General features: G+C 37.0%; 1 long non-coding RNA gene across 1 annotated transcript; it reads right to left on the bottom strand.

Moving 5' to 3' along the window:
• Nucleotides 1-4,180: 4,180 nt before the first annotated feature.
• Nucleotides 4,181-5,619, bottom strand: LOC107516273. The gene is made up of 2 exons (XR_001598245.2): nucleotides 5,504-5,619; nucleotides 4,181-4,462 (listed from the first exon to the last, which is right to left on the bottom strand). It is a non-coding gene; the product is annotated as an uncharacterized LOC107516273 (long non-coding RNA).
• Nucleotides 5,620-22,256: the final 16,637 nt, after the last annotated feature.

The following is a 22,256-nucleotide window of genomic DNA, read 5'->3' on the forward strand; positions in this document are numbered from 1 at the left end:
AATATTTTTGTGACTTTAAGATACGCTAAGATTTCTTAGATAAGATACAAAAACAACATACATTAATATGTTGAAATTTATCCAAATAAAAATATTCTTCTTATTACAAACTCCACTAAATATGGAAATATGGAAATGTAAGCCTCCACACATGAAATGCATGAAGGAAAAACACACTTATGAGGCATATATAACACAAAAGAATTGTATTTAATATATAGAAAGAACTCCTACAAAACAACAATAAAAAACAAAGAACAGAATAAAATGGTTAAAATTCTTGAACACGCACTTCTCCAAAAAGCCAAAAAACATTTGCTTAACATCATTGGTCACAAGGGAAAGACAAATAAATCTGTAATGAAGTCCTATCTTACACCTCTTGCATTGGAGGGCAGAGGGGAAGACTGGTAATACCAAATATTTGTAAGGATGTAGAACACAGAATTCTGTCTAATACTTTGCTGATGGGAGTGATCCAATCATATTGGGAAACAGTTTGGCAATCTCTTATAAAGCAATGAATGTACTTACCTGTAATTCAGTAAATTCCACCCTTAGGTTTTTATCCAAGAAAACTAAAAGCATACATCCACACGACATCTTTTCTAAGATGTTGATAATAGCTTTATGTGTAATAGCCAGAAAAGAAAAATGAACTAAATATTTATCAGCCGACATGTGGATAATTTATGGATTATTCACATGCCAATAAAAAGGAACAAATCATGATTAACTCAACAACATGCAATGATCTCAAAAATGTTATGTCAAGTGAAAGAAGCCAGACACGAAAGAAAACATATTGTATTATTCTATTCATTTGAATTTGAAAGGCAAACTAGTCTATAAGAATGTAGAAAGTCATTTCCTCCGAAGGATGGTATTTGGTAAGGGACTCCAGGGTACTTTGTGATGGAAATGTTCTACATCTTGTTTAGATGGTATTTGCATATTTGGATATGATTGTTCAGAATATCAACTGTAAGTTCTGAGATGAATATTACATTTTTTAAAAAGGACACTAAATTGCATTTTTGGTATAACTTTCTTTCTCTGTACATATATATTTGTGTGGATATATGAATATATCTATAAATGTGTGTTCATCTCTGTGTACATATATATATACATACATATACACATACATAGCTAAACCCGAAGGTGATCTCCTGAAATATTAAAATGGTTACTTTCTGCCAGATCAATTTCATTGGTAAAAAAATGTGGGTATGGTAAAAAGATACCAGATATTTTGCTTTTATCATTAATATCCAGGCACTCTTGAATAGAAAAGTGATATAAATATGTGTTTTACCCTAACGATACTTAACACAATTTTATTGCTATAAGCAAATTGAGGAAACTGAGATAGTACAGATTAAGTATCTGAAGCTAAATTCATTTTATTTTGATGGCTAAGTTGTTGATTATTTCAACCCATAGTTTTGCCCATGCAAATAGGTTGGAAATTAATTTTCCATTTTTGTCCTCTTCCCCGCCCCCCCCCTTTGTTTTTGCCAAACATGATTAAAAATATAATAATTCAAATAAACAAAAAAAAAGGGTTAGGTCTATTTTACTCAGATGAGAACCTCAAGAAAGCCTTCTATAATTAGCAAACATTTCCCCACATTTTGTATACAGAAAAATAAAGAAAGAAAGATATTGAGAGGGAGGGGATAGAGAGAGAAAGAAAAAGAAGGAGAGAGGAAGAGAGAATACTGATATTGAAAGGAGCCTAACAATTTTTTCATTCAACCTCACCTCCATGAGGAATAACAGGAAAGCAAAAGTTGGAAAATTCCATATAGGAAGAAACATCAGGCTTTAAATATATATCATCCTTCACAACTAACGTTCATAGAGCATCTAAAATGTGCCCATTATTTCTAACTTTTTGATGTTTAATATCAATAACAACCCCATGGAGTTCCCTAATTTTTTCAAATACCATAATAAATGTAGACTATACAAGAAAGTACTTAATTATAAAATTCTGCTTTTGCATTGATGAGGCGGGGGGCGGTTAACTCCTGGAAGCACAGTCACCAGTTATTAGTTATTAAAACATGTTTCTTGATAAGCCCTAATAGCAATAGTCCCACAATAACACAGAAAACCAAAACAAAAAATCACCACCATGATATCAACAACAAAACATTTATTCTTTAATAATTCACTTCCGGTGAAAAGTTCTAGACCATATTGCTACAGTCAAGGGCTCAAATTAACTTCATTCCATATCTAACAATTACCTGTGTATGAACTGTTGTCTTTCTCATGTGTGTAATACAATATTTACTCTGGTGTGATTTTTACTCTCTCCTTTTGTACACAATCAAATCACTCTGTAAATCCATACAAATAGCTGTTCTTTGCTCTGCTTGCAATGGAAAATGATCTGTCTGTGGTTTCAGCAATGCTAATGTTTTGTAAGTAATGTGTGTATTTGATCATCCTGGTACATAGTAGCAGAGGCAGAACATTCAAATTTATGTTTAAAAATTTGCATGGAGCAGCTAGCTACCCTTCATTAGAGGTGAGTGGAGAGAAAGGGGAATACAGAAAATCCTGGTTTATCCCTTTACACAGTGACCTTTTTTTGGAGTATCCTTGGAATTAAATTAGATGTTGCAGCTTAGAGGGTCAGTTCTTACATCTTACTTGGTGAGTGATTATGGTGAAGTACAACTAACTCTCAGTTATGAATATGCACAAAGCACAGATAATTCCATACTTCATTTGAGACACTCATTTTCATTTCTAATACAGTTGATCTTCCTACCAAAACACTGAACAGTTTTTATTTTCCCCTCCTTCACTTGTGGTCAAAGTGTCATAATAAAGAGAAGAAAATGGGTAAAAGTTAGGAATACAGGGAATGAGGGAGTGCATAGACAAATTGTACACACCACACAGTTCTATCCAGTGGATAATTAGTCTACAAACACTTTAACTAAGTGTAGACTGAGGGCAAAACTTGGTAAAAATATAGCTGATGTTTACCTTACATTGGGAGGTATGTCATGAAGGAAGATGGGGCTAAGTGAAAACTAAGTCCTAAAGAGTACAACTGGGCTCTGGAATTTTGACACTTAGCCTTTTGAGGAAAGAGGCAAAGGAAGAAATAGGAAAATCATAGAATAAGCAAAGAAAATTAATCTGGAAACCTAATTTTCTCTTAAAAAACAAAAGACGTCTCAATTATTTTATGTTGTGTATTTTGTTCCTTTTGTTGAAATCGAATTAAGAAATATGTATATAAAATGCATCATTTTCTATTCTTTAAATTTATAGAATGCTCACTGAAAACTAGTTTTTCCTAGATCCCCAGAAATAATCAATGAATTTCTTTTATCTCTTATTTTTTCACATATTTCTAATTTCTATATTTATTTCTCAGTCTGCATCTACATTAAGACAACAAATAAGAAATGAAAAACTCACACACTTGAAATTTTCTTTTCATATAATTTGCCAAACAAATCTTTCTGATAGACATTGCTCATCAGAATATTTTTTAATGAACAATTTATTAATCACTTGTGTCCATCTCTTGCTGAGTCTTAGCACCCACAAGCATAATAACTCCAGAGAAATTTCAAAATAAAAGGGAATTGATTAAAACCTATACTTGAACTGTTTAGAAAAGTCATACATAGCTTTTGTGAATAGAGCCATCAGGTTGTTCTTGATTCAAAACTGTAGATAGGGAGACATGCCCTAAAGATTTTGTGAAAAGCAGGGAAGCTCTGTGTGGGCACAAAATTAAATCAAAAGAGATGAGGCAAACCCCAAGGAATAAAGGAAAGAGATTTATTCAATAGGAGAAATCAATGAGAGAAGCAGCCCAGGTTTACATCGTACCTATATTTACCTTGAAACTAAGAGATAAAAATCATAACATTTTTTTTGTTGATTGATTACTTAAAACCATGTTTTGTCCCTATTTCTCTTGACAGGGGCAACCTCATATATAGGTACAGCGCCAAATTGTCTGAGAGAAAGGGCATTTTGAACAGAGGTATTTTCTCTAATTACTTGGGAGCTCACAGGGCAGCACTGTTTAACAGCTTAGCCAGGATGGCAGCTCAGGTGTCTTACCTCAACCTCCAGCTCTTTATACACTGTAATGCTTTCTGACATGTACTTCATATTTCTTGTTAGGACACTGAAATTGAATTTGTTGTTATTTTTATTAGTTTGCTTGTGGGGAGAAGAGGAAAAGCGCATAAGAGCAACAGGTTAAGAGAGAGGGGCATTGGCGTACGTCTTAGGAATATACGATGACAGAGAGCAGCTGCATTTCCCATACAACAGCATGTCCAACCTCTTCAATCTGCTATTCTAGGTTCCTAATTGCCTTTTCTTCCTCTTTTAGGTGGCCCAAACTTCACTCTTCTGGTCTTCTGCTCCTCTAAATGCTGTTTTCCCCTCTTTCTCAACTATGAAGTTGCCTCTAAAAAAAAATAAAAAATGTGACAGAGGCCAGAGAAGAACAAATAGCCGCAATGTCTCAATACCTTTCTGATGTTATTTGGGACTAGCATCTCTTTATTTTTTTAATCAATCATTTTTCATGCCTGTATCTAATGCTTTAATAGTCCACAAAAGTGACCAAGTTGGGCAGGATTTGAATTAGGTAGAAAATGAGAGCTGGGAGAAGCAATCTGATTACTGAATTGGATAATGGCATGAATCCTTTAGGAAAGCAGGTACTATTTGAATTATAAGACCATTGGCAGTAAAAAGGAAAATACCTATAGTCAAATTTAGACCTTGAACTGCACTTCTATAGTTCATTCTCAAACCTCCTGAATATTAAGAAATGGTAGACCAAATATTAATTATTTAGTCTGCTTACATTATTCCTGTGGGTCAAGGTCACCTACTGATTTGTACTAAATAATTGGGTAGACTCTTCAGGCCATGCCCTGAATCGGAATTAGCATTTTTTCCTAACAGCCACATTTTTGTGCAGATTCTTGGCATTTTTTTCTTTATAGAAATGAAGAAAACATACTGAAATGGAATGAGAAAATAAAGAGAAGGGCATGAGGGGTTTGCTGGGCTCTGAAATCTTGAGAAGAAAAAATAGTGCAACTGTCTAAGTAAATGCTTGTTAACACTAATCATTTAGAGCACAGTTTCACAAAGATTAATTTGGATTTGTTATAAGCCTATTTCAGTAGCAGAGTCATTTGTACTTCTTGCCTATGGGAACAGCTGCTATTTAGTTACTTGATTGGAGAGAATCACACCCTCTTAGCCCTTCCCCGTAGGCTCTGAATCTATCTCACTGGGGCATTGGAATCAGAGTCAGGTTCTTCATATTTTATTCAGGCCAATTTACTGTCCAAACAAGGTCTGTAAAATGTGGCATGACTGTAACAGTACAATTCATCTTCTGCCTAGAAATGTGACCTGGCAGGTTGGAGGGGCTTCACCAACCTTAAATTAGAGGTTCCTGTCACTGCAAATGAGAGGGGGGTCATCATACCTTTGGAGCGTATCTTGACCCACAGCTAAACTCTCCAGATGTTCATAGTTCGCTGGCACATCTGTCCTGTCTCCACGGTGTTTTCCAGGAGCCCCAAACTGAAATTTGAATGAACCAGAAGCTCAGCGTTTAAAGAATTCTCCTGTGAACATGTCCTCATTGAAATGCTAGTACGGCTCTCGTGGGGAGGCAGAGACTATGGCAGGAGAGCCAAGACATGACGCCTCACAAAAGAGGCCAGTTTCAGTGGGTAACAGTTCCTTAGGTGGGAATTTTAATGCTCCAAGCTCTGGGGATGATTATCAACTATCTAGATTTTCAAGTTGAAGATTCCTCTGTGTCAAAGAGTAACTGTTACAAAGATAACCCAAAACTAACATGAACTTCATTTCATCTCTCCTCCCTAAAACTTAAAAATTCCAAACTTGTTGCAATAGGATAAATTAGGCAGAAACACTCCAGCTGTTCATTACTTTGTGAAAGCCGAATTCTGCATCCCTCTCACCACATTTTTTTTTTTTTACTTTGTTTTTCAGAGAGTATTTCTTTAAAAATGTGTCTGAAATTAGGGATCTCACCTATCTATGATTACCAATACATTCTTACCTTTTCTTTCTCTACTCCTCATTAAAAAAAAAAAAAATCTGTAATATTTGGTTCAATCAAGCTTCTAAACCCTTAGTAATTCCAAAGAAAATTCAAATTGCATTTTCAAAAAGCATTTGACATCATTTGTTTATCTCAGCAATAAGGAGAAGGGGTACATGTTAGTTTGTGAAGATATAGCAATGCAATAAAAAGTAGATAAGCTTTAAAACCAGATATACCCAGTTTGAATTAGGCTTGGTTCAAATCCGTGACCTCATTGAGCAAGTTATTTATTTACTTTTCTAAATTTTATTTTATTCAACTATGAAAAGAGAGGAGAGAGACATAATAATCAAGTAAGAAGATTGTTAAAATGCAATAAACTTATATGTATAACATGTAATACATACAATACATTATGTGTTTGGCCCATAATGGGAGGTCAATTCATTTTAGCATCTCTTCTCTTGTATGAGTGGGGGATCACTGGCTCCACATTTTTGAGCTTCTGCCTAGACCATAAGTTTCGAGCTATTTTTGTTTGTTTGTTTGTTTCTGGTAACCGTATTGCTCTTTATTGAATATCTTGCTCAACAATGCAGGAAATAGCATAAGAAAGTAGAGCTGCCCCAGTATTGCAGCTCTGACACATCAGCCTCTCTGAGGCTACTTGTAGCTATCCCTGAGCAACCTCTACCCCATACCACCTCTATTCCTAAACAACCTTCAGGGAAAATCAGGGGCTACAAATAGTTGATCTAGATTCAAACAGTTCAGACAAAAGCAGAATTGTGTGGTTTTAGAGCTGGAAGGCACATTAGATATCATCAAGACCAGTGAATTTCAAATTTCTTTGCAACACACAAAGAAATACTATATAATATGAACCAGTACTCACAAACTTACTGTGCAAATATGTACATAACTGAGATAAAATTTTACCACAATAGTACTTACTTTTAAAATTTATTTTTATTTTTCAATTACAGTTGACATTCAATATTATTTTTTGTTAGGTTTAGGTGTATGGCATAGTGGTTAAACATTTGTATAATTTACAAAATGATCCCCCCGATTAGTCTAGTACCCACTATACTTAGTTATTACCATGTTACTGGCTATATTCCCCATGTTGTAGTTCGCATGCCCATGACTATTGTAATACTTACTTTTTAGTATGGGGAATATACGCTACTATTTCCTACTCTATCTCATCTTAAAATAATGTCCGTTAGTGCCACCAAATTGACTTCATTACTTGTGATTTGAAAAACAATCATCTACACCAGTAGACCCATGTTGAAGACAAATAATTCAAATTCTAGAACTTTTCCTTTTCCGTCTCATTTCTATCTGGTCATCTTAAATAAGATCTCTAGTTTATTTTTACTGTTTATACATATTGTTGCTTAAGGGTTTCAGAGTTTAAATCAACATGTTTATTATCATGGACCGATTCCTAACAAAATTCATGGTGTCAAACAGAACACAGTTATGGTGCTTATATGAAAGTTTTCCATGCAGTCAGTCCAGGACCTCCAGACTTCCTACTTAGTCTCTAACATGTATGCTGACCTTGTAAATAACACAATGATGTACCAAATCTGAATCGTATTTTCTTGAAAGAAACATTTGGCAACATTTTAAAATAACTTCATACTTTCATGTTCCTCTAACCCACCTAGTCTGATGGATGAAATAAGATGAATCGAGTAAAATGAATGCTACAGAGGCTGTTTCCAACATCACGCCAGCTCCTGGTAACTCCCGAGCTTCTGCCTCTGCCCCAGATGGGTGTTCTTCTTGACACTCCTTTGAAAGTTGCCTTGTGGCAATAACAAAATTGTAACCCCAAGGAGTTGGGAACCACAACTTTAAGTAGCTGTCTCACGTAAGAAATATCATCGACACTTCAGTTTAATCTAAAAAAATCCAAGTGTTCTGAATTCCACTCTACATAGAACTTGAAATAAATTTTTAAATGGCTTAATTTTGTTTTGGTTTTGTTGTTTTCATTTTGTCCCTGACTCTGGTGAGTTCTCCTAGTGGAAAAGACACCTCATGTCAAGGAGCATGGAAGGAGCCTTGGCTACTGATTCAGAATTATCTGTGTTCAAGCCCCACTTCAATTATTGATCAGCTCTGTGAACTGGGAAGGGACTTCATCTCTCAAATCTTCCATTTCTTCATAACTGAAGACTAGTAATAAAGTGGTTGTGAGAATTAAGGGAAGAATGTATATAAAGAGTTCAGCGTTTTAAATTTAACCAATATATAAATGTTGATTTTTTCCGTATCTTTTTCCTTTCTCCTAGTGAAGTTGCTAGAGTGATAAGTGTAAAATGCTATCTGGTTGGGCCATATTTATTTTTAAATAAATCAGATTATTAGATATTCTGTAAAAAAAAAATAGTGAATTATTTTGACAGTTTATAATCCACAGACCCTGTATGTGTATCTTGCTATAAGCTGATTTCTAGTGACATTCCTTCTATTAACATTATACTGTAAGAAAAACTGGCTAATGAGACAGAATTGACAGGCTCATCATTGGTAATAAAATGTAGATTTCAAATACACACTTAATTTTTCTGTATAATAATTATTGGGTCAAATAATCCCTAAGAATAGATTTCATTAATTATTCAAATTTAGTAATTGTTACCCATCAAAATTCCAACTGTGTTTTTGGCACTTACATCTCTACAAGGTGCTAGTGTGTCAATTCCATCCTATTCCAGGCAAGTCATCACCGTGTTTCATATCACAATGGTCCCTCACTTGTAGAGCCATTTAACTGCCTGCCTAGTCAGAAAAGATGATGCAGAGAAAAGGAGAATAATGTCAGCATTCCCAGATGGGTCAACTCATCCACAGTGACTTTTGAAAGTTCCCATAAAAGTAAAATCTTTAGTTCTTGTAATGACATTCACATTGATCTGTATTGTTCTTCCGAGAATAATAAATAATTCAGGGTCATAGGCAGATAGGAAGGAAAAAGGCTTATTTTGGCCCCAGTTATATCCGTATTCTCTTGTCACTTCCAATGTCATAGAGCTCGAGAACGTGACTATGGCCTATACTCATATGCATATCTCTCTACCCTGTCTTCCAGAAAAAAAGAAATAAAGTTTATTAAAATTATTCCAAGTTTTTTTTTTCTTTTAGGTGTCTCTAGATTTCTCTTGTGTCCTGTGCAATTAAACATGTGCTAATTTATAGAATAAGATCAAATAATGTTAGTGCAAGGACCATCAATTAGTCAATACTGAAAATTCTTGTTAGAGAAGAACAAATAATGAAGAAAAACCACTTCCCTTTGGCACCCCAAAATAGGAATGAACTTTTGTAGCTGTAAAGGAGATCCGAGACTATGGGCACTACAAATCCAAGCATCTCGGGAAGGCTAGTGGTGGACTAAGACCATAGAGCCCCCAGGAATAGCATGATCTAGGAAGCTTTTACCGAGAACATAGTGTGTGGCAAGTTAAATGAAGGAGTAGTCTATATACATAGACTTATGCTTATGTATAATGCTCAGATCTTCCTCAAATTCTGTCTTTTGCCCTGCAGATTTGCTTCAGAGCTTTACATAGAGAAGCCTCTGGAAAACAAAAAGAAAAAACAACAAAGAAAATAAAAAGAGAAACGAAGAATTCCACAGATCTCTATTAGGATATTGGACACTCTAGAAGTCTTAGAGAACTGGAGGTCAAGGGCATTTCTCCTTTTCAGAGAGAGAACTGCTGAAACATGGCAGAGGATGGAAACTGGAATGTGTGATACCACGCAAAGGAGGCAACAGCTAGATTGGAGCACCAGCAGGCTAGGCTTTAATTGACAACTGATGCGGCCAGAGAGCCCCGCCTTAACGTCAGGAGCAAGAGAGAAGAGCGTGGGAAGTAGAGAACATTTGTCTCTTGTGCTGGTGCTCATGGAGCCAGGGTCAGTGCTCCATGCACGGTTACGCAAAATTCAAAAGGGAAGAGAAGACCTAGAGGTGGAGGAGATGGTGACAGGAGTTATGGAGGGAAATGCATAACTTATATGGCTGATGGTAATGTGAATTTCTTCATGCTTATGGCAAACTATTCAGATTTAATCATTTTAAATACACCTACCTGTTGACCTAGCTATCTCCTCTGGGTCATTATCACTTCCGAGAAATAAAAACACCTATATATAGGATATTAGAAGTTTAAAAAGAGCTTAGAGAGATTTAGATTAAAGATAGTTGAAGAATGTTTATTGTACCTTTGTAGTGATAAGAAATTGTTAGAAACCTCAATAGTCATGATTAGGGGTTGAATAAACATGGTACATTTATGCAATAAAATGTTATGGGGCTCTTAAAATGAATGATCTGTATCTACATTTATTGACTGGAATTATTGCCACAGTGTACTGCTAGGTTACAAAGCAAGACAAATAAAAATATGTACACTACAATTTCTTAAACTAAACCTTTAGGGGGAAAAAAACAGTAAATCAGTGTATATGTGATAAATCAGATAAATGAGTATAAATGTTATTCTAAGAACTTGGAGAAAGGTGTGAAAAAGATACATATCAAGCTGTTTAAGGTGAACTATGAAGATTAATTTTCTTATAAAATTAAAAATTTTTTCCAAAAAAAAAAATGACAAAATGTCAACTAAAAATGTAATCTATCAAGTTCTTTGTGTGTGTGTGACATTACTCTCTGTATCTGTTAGCAATTGATATGTAACAAATCCCCCTAAATGTAATGGCTTGAGAACAACCATTAATTATTTCTCGTAGGTTTATAGGTGGGTTGGTGGTTCTACTTATCTGGACTGTGCTTAGTTTATCTCAAGTGATCCCAAATAAAATGAATAAAATTAGTCATCTTGTTCCTAAGTGACTTTTGTGCATTTCTCAAGTCTTCTATAAGAGTTCCTGTGTATGTCATATTTCAGTACTTGATATCAGATGTCTACTGCTAACACCACAATAATTACTATTAATACTACTCTACCACTACTACTAATTAGAACTATCATTTATTGCTAAATGATATCTACTTTATACAAAGAACTACAAAAGGTATTTTATATACATTTCTCTTTATCTTTATAAACAGCACCTTGAGACACACATGCCAAGTATTGATTCATAGATAAGTAAATTGAGACTCAGAGAAGTTAAGTAACTTACCTGGCTTAAAGCAAGACCATCTCTCAGTGTCTAGAAAAACCCTGGATATTGAAATCAGATCTGAATAAAATAATAAAGACAATAAAACACAGGCAGACATAATTTGTCACATTAGGATCCTCAATAAGTGATAAACCTAAAAAAAATTTGGTCATAAATATGGCAATGGTAAAAAAGTAGATTATTTTTCTTTTTATATCATATGTATGCTAATTATCTGTATTATATTTTGTTTTTTTTTTAGTAGACATATTGTGTTTGGGAGTGTGGATCATACCAGGAAGTTATACTCTTATTATTAATAATATCTGGTTGGCTATCATCAATAAATCGACAAACAATGTGTTGGTGAGGATGTGGAAAAAAGGGAACCCTCGTACACTGTTGGTGAGAGTGTGGATTGGTACAGCCACTATGGAAAGCTGTTTGGAGTTTTTTCAAAATGTTAAAAATAGAACCACCTTTTGACCCAGCAATTGCACTTCTGGATATTTAACCAAAGAAAACCAAAGCACTAGTTAGTAAAGATCTACACACCCTTATGTTCACTGCAGCACTATTCACAATAGCTAAAATATGGACGCAACCTAAATGCCCATTAATAGATGATTAGCTAAAGAAGTTATGGTACATATATACAATAGAATATTACTCAACCATAAAAAATGAAATCTCACCGTTTACAACGATATGGATGGACCTAGAGGATATTATGCTGAGTGAAATAAGTCAGACAGAGAAAGATAAATACCATATGATTTCACTTATATGTGGAATCTAAGGAACAAGAGAAATGAAGAAATTAAACCAAAACAGACTCACAGAAATAGAGAACAAATTGGTGATTGCCAGAGGGGAAGGGGTTGAAGGGGCTGAGTGAAAAAGGTGAAGGGATGAAGGGGTACAAATCAGTTATTACAAAACAGTCATGAGGATATAGATTACAGAACAGAGAATATAGTCTATGTTATTATAATGGCTGTGTGTAGTGCCAGATGGGTGCTAGAGTAATCAGGGGGATCACTTCATAAGTTATATAAATGTCTCACCATTGTACTGTATACCTGAAATTAACACGCGTGCACACACACACACACACACACATATTGGTTTTAAATTTCTAATTTAATTAAGAGTGTCTGCTTCTTGGTCTTAGTAAAGCATAGTTATTATCAGTAGCGATTTTTCTTCTCTGTTTGGCTGTTCCATGTTTATGATCTTGCCAGTTTCTCTATTCCATCTCCTCTCACTCTGGCCAGTCAGTTTAGGCACCATTTTTTCTTTCCCAAGTAAACCAAATAATCTCATACTTACCTCTCATTATAGTAATCAGTATTTCTGGAATTGTATTACTACCTTAGGAAAATGTCCTATTCCCTTATTCTATGCTGGGTCGGTTTTGAACATAGCTCTTGTTCTCATGTTTTCTCTGCAGCTAGGAGTCCTCTTATTTTTGCCTTACTGAAGGAGAGAAGGTTGTATTTATAAACATCCAAAATGTCAAACCAAGGGACTTGTGTTCAGGACCACTTTACATAGGGAACATGAAAGGCTGTTTGGAACCTTAATGTTTTAAGTCCATCTCAGTGGGCAGGTGTGCAGCCTGGCCCCAGACGATTGTTAGTAGATTTTTGTTTCTTCCCTCTTACCTGTAGCTGAGTACACAGCTTATCACTTTCTCTGCCACCAACAGCTTTTCCTTGCTGGATTCTACTCTGCCTATGCTACTGGAAAAACAGAAAGTGACTTCTAACTTTCCCTCTCTCTTTGAAACTGGGGTGACAACTCATTTTAATTTTTTATAGTTTTTACTGTGAATAAATACAATGAAATCAAGCAGCAGTAAACAAAAAGCAACAAGCACTGAGACAGTTATGAAGGTCTCAGAAATGTCAGTGCAGAAAGTGTAAATTAGTCCTTGGTCTTTATTAAAATATCTGTGGCTCCCAGCTCACCTTTCTTACATGATAGTCCCTGATTCCCTTGTTTGTAAGCTTTTTATGTGATTTTAGATCCTCTGGGGAAAAGATACTAAGAATTAGAAATTTAAGAGATTTATTGAGAAAAATGACTGTGAAGTATAAAAGGCACAGGGAGCAGAATAAGGGCACACTTTCGGGTTGTGATGCAGATGTGGCATCTGTGAAGGAAGAGGGGAGACAAAAGAGCATTGCATAGAAAGTGCTCAGACTGCAGTCAGCTCCATGGATGTCTCGACCAGGCCAGTGGGGATCCCTGGAGCAAAGACTGCATGTTGAGGAGGCCTGCAGTAGGCAGAAATGGCTGCCTCTGGTAATCCTCTCTTCTCCCCCATCTTATAATTAGCCATTGGCTAAAAGCTGCCTGGGGAGAGCTTGGCCTTAATGTGAACACTAAGGTAGATCCTGAAGGTGCAACAACTGGAGACTGTCCACCGACTATACTCCTTACAACAGGCTTTCTCGTAGAAGGAGATGGGAGCAGCTCATTTCCATGGATAGAACAGCCTATCCCAGGCACCGCTCAGGTCCACCACCTACACAGCTTTGAGTAGCAGCTCATTCAGAGCTCTTCCAAGCCTCTGTTTTCCCATTGTTATTAACAGGCCAAGCTCTGTGATTGCTTCTACTCTCAACCCTTACCTGCAGATAAAAGTTACCACTGAACTTAGTGATGGTGGTGTCCCGCATAAGCATATTTCTGATGGTCTTGGTGGATAGTGTGTCCTCTTGGCTCTCCTGGGAAATACATGGCTCTGGTGAGTCTTTCAATCTTAGGCAATATATTCACTCCAGCATACCCATACCCTCAGCCTTCTCATTCCTCTCACTCCTGCTACAACAACTCAGACATTTCATATTTGCTCAATATGGGCAAATACTGCTTTCTCCAGGTTTCTAAGAGCCATCAATTTCTGAAATCCTTGCCAGCAATATCGTATCCTGTGTCCCAAGAAATTACTCCCAAGTCAATAAATTCTTGCTTCTTCAGTCTTACATTCTGGTTCCTTTGACCAGGTAACAATAGGTTCTGCTAATTCTTTCAGCTTCTCTGAGATATAATCTCTTTCCTGTCTTATCAATCTAAACCATTCCCAGCAGAGTTATAAACTATAATGGAATTTAACCATTTTAATGATCAGTGTGATAGTCAGAAGAGGAGGTTACATATCCTGGGAAACACTTGTTACTTCATAGCGGAGAGACTTCTGTGGCGTCTTCCTCCACACAAAAGTGCTAACTTTTACAGGTAGGGGTGGGGCAACTTTGCAAACCCTGAAAGTACAGGTAAGTCTGCAGAGCCACAATCATGAAGGCATCTACTCAGACAGACCTATTCCATGTTTCAGAGGTCCTGGTTTCCCAGCCAGAACTCTGACCTTAGCATAAAATATTTGTTCAAGTCTCTATTAAATACTTTGTTTGCAAATTAACTACGTCTGCTTTCCTATTGCAGAAGATAAGGACTTCTTTGAAAGCTGAGGTCCTCTAGCTCTCATACTTAGTCTCTAACTGTGTGCTATTGGCCTATTCTCATCATCTCTCCGCATTGCAACTCAATACAACTCAGTAAAGGCCAACCACCTCACTGTCCTTATATGAACTGTTCCTGCCACAGCTTTCAAATGCTTGAATCATTCCTCTGGCAACGGCATATCCATCCACTGGGCTATTTTCTCAGGACATCATGGGTGTAGCCTTCACCAATTGGGACACCACCTTGGACTTGAGATACTATTTGTACCCCACCTAACACATGAAATGAGGTCCTTCTTACCAGCTAATAGTTAGTGATCTACACCCTAAACCTCATTTTATTATCAGCTCTCTTGAGTCACACCCAGTGCTGACTGAGTCATTTTGGGTCCTCCGAAAAGCAGTGTCTAAGACTGGATTAGAAATGCAAGAGAATTTTAGAGAGGACCACCTATGAAGAGTAAAGAGAAGCAGGCAAGAAGAGCCTTAGACCATGATGCAGAGGGCTCATACCTCTTAAAAGAACAAGAGAATGGTAGAAGATTGAGTAGGAAGAACCACAGACTGCAGTGCAGCTCTGAGAAGTTCCTGGCCAAGCTGAGGTGGAGCCTGAGGGCAATGACTGCCTATTAGAGGAGCTCTGAATTGGCAGAAATGACCCGACTCTAAAACTCATGACCTGCTCAGCCATTGGCTCAAATATTCTTGGAAGAATATGGCTTCTACATGAACACTGCAGTAGATCCTGAAGATGTGGCACTGGAGGTTCTCAGCTAACTCTATTTCTCGTGGCAGATTTTCTCTTCAAAGGAGATCTGCATGGTTCACCTGTATGGCTGCCAAATACCTGAATTAGTCGCTCAGAGTCATTTGAAGTCTATCCCACCTAATCTCTTGATTAACTCCAAGCCCCTCAGACTGTCTGCAGGAGATTTAGGTTGACGCTGCTGTAAGTGTGGAGAATTCTAAGGGCTGTCAAAAATCTGCTTCCTAATCTCTTTCACTAGTTAGGACATTCTATTGTCAGCTCCTAAAGATTCTGCTACGTCATCTGCCACTAACATGGTACAGGTGTGTTTACTACTCCTGATGCTGTTTTGGGTTCCAGTTCCTAGAAATCAGAAAGAACTTGGCTTGAACACTGGTTGTGTGATGTGATCCTCAGAAAAAATATAACTCATGTCATCCTTTATTATCTGCTGGCAAAATATGAATGAATTATTGTGCCTGCCTCAGAATTGTTGTGCAGTTTAAATAATATAACACTTGTAAAATACCTAGCATAGTGCCTGGCACAAAACAACCATTTAAATACTAGTTCCTGGTATCCTCCCTTGATCAGGTTGCCTGAAAAATCTTCCCCTGGTCCATTGTTAAGTTCTGCCTTTTTGTGAGGAAGTTTATCTCCTCATCCTCATTACTTCATCAAGGTAATATCTGGATTTACTTTATATCAGCTGCCTTCAAGTTTCCAGGCTAAATTCTGCTTTTTCCTGTTTAAAAGTTGCTTTTCAACTGTAACCTATTTGTACACTTCTGTTCCACCCATGAGGGTTATTTCTTGACATCAGCTCATTTTTATGTCAGGGAAAGTTGACATCACATTTTAGTGAAAGAACAAATTTAGATAACTTAGATCAAGAACTCTGCCTATATCTTCATGTTCTCTCTTACTTTAGTACCCATATCAACCCGCCCATCTCCCACCCTCCTAAATAGATGTAAAATGTTGTAATATTAAAATACTTTAAATTTACTGAATTATAACAGGTTTTTTTTCTTCTTCTTCAGGGAAGAGCATTGTCGTTCCTTTACTTATTACTCCTCATGCTTACCACTCAAAATACACATGTTCTGGGCATATGCCGGCACAAATACACAGACATACTGACTTTAAAATAGGCATATTTTTGCACTCCTTGACATCTGCTTGTGTTGGTTAAACATACAACTCTTCTGTTTGTGTTTTAATATGGTCAGAAAACACATTTGAATGTGTCAAAGCCTGTCTGTGTACTCCTTAATAACTGATGGAAACTGTTTCAATCCAGCACCAGTTAGTCAGGTCATTTAAGAAATCTAGCTGGAGTGAATTGGGAGCTGTTAGTTGGATGAAGCCATCACTTGTGGGGTTGGTGGTGGTGGCATATAGATAAGGTCATTCTTTTCATGCCCCTCCCCCTGTATATTTTTTCTATCTTTTTGTTTTGTTTTTGTTCTTTAAGAAAAACCATATCAGTTTTCCTCTCAAGACTCAAGTAAATTAATAAAAATCAGGACTGATCTCTCACTGTAGACAAATTGAAGCAAGAAAGCAAAGAAGCTCTTTTCCACTTCCTCGTTTTGCCTCCAATCTGTAGAATGGCATGGCTGCTCTGGTTACATACATTTGAGGACAGCATATACTATCACGAACACTTAGCTGGGTTACTGTATTATAATTTAGGAGCCCCAAAATTTACAACTGTAATATGCCATCACCTCTGGCTTTTACACACAGAGTGGCACAATTTTCTTCCAATTTCTTCATTTGCATGTTGAAATTTTATTCACAGCTATCATTCATTTCTATATATATACATCTATACACACACACACACATATAATGTGTGTGTATATATTCAAATGCTTGTTGGATTTCTTTCACAGTGTTACATTTTATGGATAGGCTACCTTCATTTATATTTTGTTGCAAAGAGATTACCATTACTATTAAACATTTTAAAAGATAAGCAATGGTTACTTATAAAACAGAAAAAAAAATTATAACTAAAGCACAGGAAAACAACCCTTCAAATTCAGATGACTGAAAGTATGGGTGGAAGGTTATAGCTTCTGTCCAAACTAAACCCTTTGGCAGTGCTTGTATTGCCTTTAATTCTATAAATGATAGTCTCCCAATAGGCTGCACTATTCTGATTGCCCTCATATCCTCCCTATAATTGGCTACCCATGAAACCTCTTCACAGATAGCCTTGTCAGCCCATGGGGAAAGAATGGTACAGACAACACATCAAAAGGTTGAATATGGAAAGGGAATGAAAGATCCTAGCAGCCTGCTGCATCCTGGTAATTGAAGAGCAATAGTGTGTGTGTGTGTGTGTGTGTGTGTGTGTATGCACATGCACACACTTGCACACAGCAGCCCTTATGTTGAGAACTGCCAAACAAGGGGAAAACACTCAGAAGAATAGAGATACTGTGGGACAAAAGCAGTTGAGTGAATGCACACTGGTAAAGAGCAAATATTTCAGAGAATAACTTCCCAATCTTTAGATGAAATCTGCCTCTGCTGCTACCAGACACCTGTGTAATTATCTCCTGATCATAGCTATCTATAGATTTGATCTTTATGGTCCAAGGCCTTCAGGGCTTTGACTTTTGTCTTTCCTTTAAAGAGAAAGGTATGGAAAAGAACAAAACTGTTTGCAACTGGAGCTCTGATTTCCAGGTGGATATGAAAGCATAGAAGGGTGTAAATAAAATTGCTCTTGGAGCCAGAGAGAACTGGGTTGGATCCAGGTTCATTGATTTTTGGCTGTGTAACATTGAGGGAAAGCTATCAACTTTCCAACCAGCAGTTGGTCAACCACTAAATAGAGATAATAATATCTGCTTTATAAGGTTTTCCGGGGATTAAATAACTTGATGTGGCAAACACAATATAGGGTCACACCTGTTTCTTAGAAAACACTCAATTCTTTGTAGTTGTAGCTATTGTTAGTTTTATTTGTTGTGAAAAAATACTTTGTAGGCACTAAAAAAAGTAGATACTCCCTTTAGACTGACCTTGTGGCTGACTTTAGCATGGTTGAATAATTGACACTATCTTGCCTGTACTTTTTATAAGGAGACAAGGGGAAAAATGTTCTCCCCAATGTGGAGCAGAAGCATAGAACATCAGGAAGAAATTGAACTCACACAAAGTACACTCTTCTGACATGTGATGTATCTCTTGTTCGATAACTCTGCTTATGGGATTCTTTTCCCCTGATTGCTACCCTAATCCCAGAAATGTGCTCTGCTCATTCACAGAATTTTATAAAGAGGGAAGAAATTATTGTCATTGTTCTTTAATCATAACAATATGATTTCCTCTTTGGTTTCCTCTAATCTTCAGTTTCTTCTTTGAAGTAGAAGTTATATGCTACCCAGATTATCCTCTTGGGGACTGAGACCCTTGTTTCCTCAGCTGCCAGGAGTGTCTGCTGCTATGGCTCACAGCTGAGTCTTTCCCTGGAAATTTCTCTCAGGCATTGGGAGCTGACTCACCCAAGATTGTGTTCCTCCTTTGTGTAAACCTTTATCCAGTGACTCATGGATGTAGGACATAAATGTTTGGCCCTCTTGCCTCAATTTGAGACAACTCTGAAGGGTCCATCCCAGGTTCAGAACTCTTGGTAAAATCAGATAATCAGCCCTTTATTGGAACTGCACTGCCATATAACTTCTGGCCCCCTCCTTCCTTGAATCCCTCATAGAAGTTGTTTTTGAGAGCATTCCAGTATTAGTTTGGGTCCTTCAAGAAGCAGAGGCCAAACTAGAATTACACATGCAAATATATATTGAGGAAAACGCTTGTGAAGGATTAAGGGCATAGAAAGCATGGGGAGGCAGGAGAGCCTTCCTATGAAAGGGTAGAGGAAAGGAAGTAGGATTGAGTAGGACAACCCCAAACCGTAGTTTAACTCTGAAAGTCTTTATCAGTCTAATATGGGTGGAGCAATGCATGCCCATTGGAGGAGTCCTGAGTTGGGCAGAAATTTTCTGGCTCTAGTATCCCTGCTATGGCAAGTCTTAGGCCCGGAGAAGCCCAGGAGATCATAGTCACAGTGTGGATACTAAAACAAAACTAAACTAAACTAAAGATGTGGCATCTAGAGGCTCTCAGCCAACCTGTTTTTCTACTCATAGGTTGTTTTATGGGTAGATCTATGTAGCACACCTTCATAGCCACCAAAATTTGATTATCTTCTTGCAAAGAAAATCTCTATTTCATAGTCATTTTTTGGAGAATCTAATCTAAGGTAGTTTATATCCAGAGTATTGTGAGGGAGCAGATTGTAAAATGGGGTTTTGGAGCTGGATTACGTGTGGGCTGGCTGGAAATGAAGAGCGCATCACTGGTAGTAGGTGGAGTGCTCACAATCTCTGTCATGTGAAAGCTGTGTAAACTGGGATGGAGTATTGATGGAAGGGAGTGCACTGGCAGGTGCAATATCTCAGGCGTTTGACAGGCTGAAGTAATAGTATTATAAAGACAAAGAAATCATACGGCTGTTGCTGAGTGCAATTTTTGCATTCGAGAAAGACAATGAAAGACTGAGAGTGATTAATCACCAATTAAAGGTGAAGTATAAGAGCCAGAGGGTCTTTTGGCAGCACAGAAACAGTCTCTTATCTCCTACAGCCAGAGGGCAGAACAGGCCAAAGATCAGTCCCAAGACTTAATTATAAGGATAACAAAACTCCAGAAAAGGTTAAATTCTCAACTCTGGAAAATCTGCTTTCCTAAGATCATGGCCCTTTTGGAAAAGAGGAAACCCTGAAGTCTCTAAATCAATACATTACAAAATATTAAAATCCAAGATCCTTAGAAAATCTTGGGGCTTGCAGGAGTGTCTCACTTATCCCTATTAAACACCAACACCCCCTTTTTTCTTGAATGAGGACACTTCTGCTTGAAAGGACAGCTATTCAAAACCCTCTTTTCCTGGCCAATAGCCCCCAAATTAGGGCCTAGTCAATATATAACATGCTGGGAAGTGCTAGGCTTGGTAAGAAGGGAAAGAACCATACTCTGAAAGAGTCATAGAACCTAATCAACATATACTAGCAAGAGCTTGAAGAATATCTTTAACTGAATCCTGAGGGCTCTAGAGCTCAGTATTAGGACATAAAATTAACCAAGGGAGAGTTTATTAATATGGAGACACTCTCTGTGACACAGAATTTATCACCCTTGCCAAGGCCCAAGAAATGATGATGGAATGGTTTGTAGAGTTTAGAGATAGTAATGACCCACATTTAAAGAAGAGGAATTACAGACCTACCTTAGCAGTGATGCTAATGGAGGGTAGAACTTTAGGGTGAAAAATAGAGGAGCATTCTGAGTGATATGAAAGTAGAGGATTAGTTGCAACAGTGGGGGCTATAGTTTATTTCACTAAACTTCCTCTTCTGTTTCCTCACAATACAAAGCCATCTAGAATTCTGAAGGTACTACTCCCAGATAGGATAAATTCATTTTATGAAATAAGTTAATCTGAGGGCAAAAGCAGTAAATTATAGTGGATGCTGTAAGGAGCTTCCCAACCTCCTCCAGGATTGAGGTACTCATTCCTCCTACCAATGATTAGTTGATATGGGGATAAAAGGTCTGACTTTTAATCTCAATTCAGGAAAATGCTAAAGGGCCATGTCAGATTCAGAGCTCCCTTTGTCATTAACTGAGACCTTTCTTACATCAGCATATCATGGTTCAAGCTTTTCATCTGCCTAATCGACTTCCTTCACTTTCTCATAAGGTGCTAGTCCTACGAGAACTCCCAATAAACCTGTGTAGACTGTTTTCTGGATAGTCTAAGAAAATCCCACTCTCCATCATTATTTCTCTACTTCCTTTACTGTTGCATCAATTCTTGTATTTTTCATCTTCTTTTTCTAAAAAGAGAAGGTCAAAAGCATTTATTTTCTTCTGTTCTACATACAAGGGTACTAATATTCCATATGTGGGATGAGGGCAGTGAAGAGGGCTATAGAATAGTCAGAAGAGTAGAGTCAAGTTACTGGAGAGATAACAAAACATTTATTTATTGTGGGAAGTCTGAGTTGGTGAAATATTTTAGAGAACCATACCATCTGAAAGACATCACTAAGGCAGAAATGAGACTTTGGAAGCCTCTGAACATACTCAAAATAGCTTCTTGATATTCATCTGTACTTTACACTCTTGTTTGTGCCCATCTGTCTGCACAAGCTAGATTGATAGATGACTGACAGTTGTCAGTGGACACCCTCAAGGATTAGAGAGATTGATGCAGTAGAAGTCTCAGAGTATTCATAGTCTCTTTCATTATTTTCTTACACTGAAGCTTTTCTATGATTAAAAATTTTATTTTATTTTATTTTAATGCTATAGTAAAGGGAAAACAAAAGATCAGAAGACTTGGTTCTCATTCGAGTTCTACTAGTATCCATTTCTGTATTCTGTAGCTTTAATTCATACATTTGTAAAATAAAGAGTGCTTGTAACACTGGTTCTTTTGGAACCTGATAAAAGCCCTGGACCCACTCTCTCTCTCCCCCAGAAAACTGTGCAGGCACTATTCTATATACATTTACCTTTTCTAAAGTCATCTTATCCATGACTTATATCTAATGTGACTTGTCTTGTTGGCTAGAAAGTCCTTGTTAAATCCAATTTATATCTGTCCCTATTTTTGCCACCAGAGAGGTTAGTGTTGATTGTTAATGAAGGCAATAGTATTTTTGAAATGAACACTAACAGAAGATCAAGTATTGAAACTATC

The sequence above is a fragment of the Rousettus aegyptiacus genome, unplaced genomic scaffold (genome assembly GCF_014176215.1).
Source record: "Rousettus aegyptiacus isolate mRouAeg1 unplaced genomic scaffold, mRouAeg1.p scaffold_m13_p_1, whole genome shotgun sequence".
Lineage (NCBI taxonomy): Eukaryota > Metazoa > Chordata > Mammalia > Chiroptera > Pteropodidae > Rousettus > Rousettus aegyptiacus.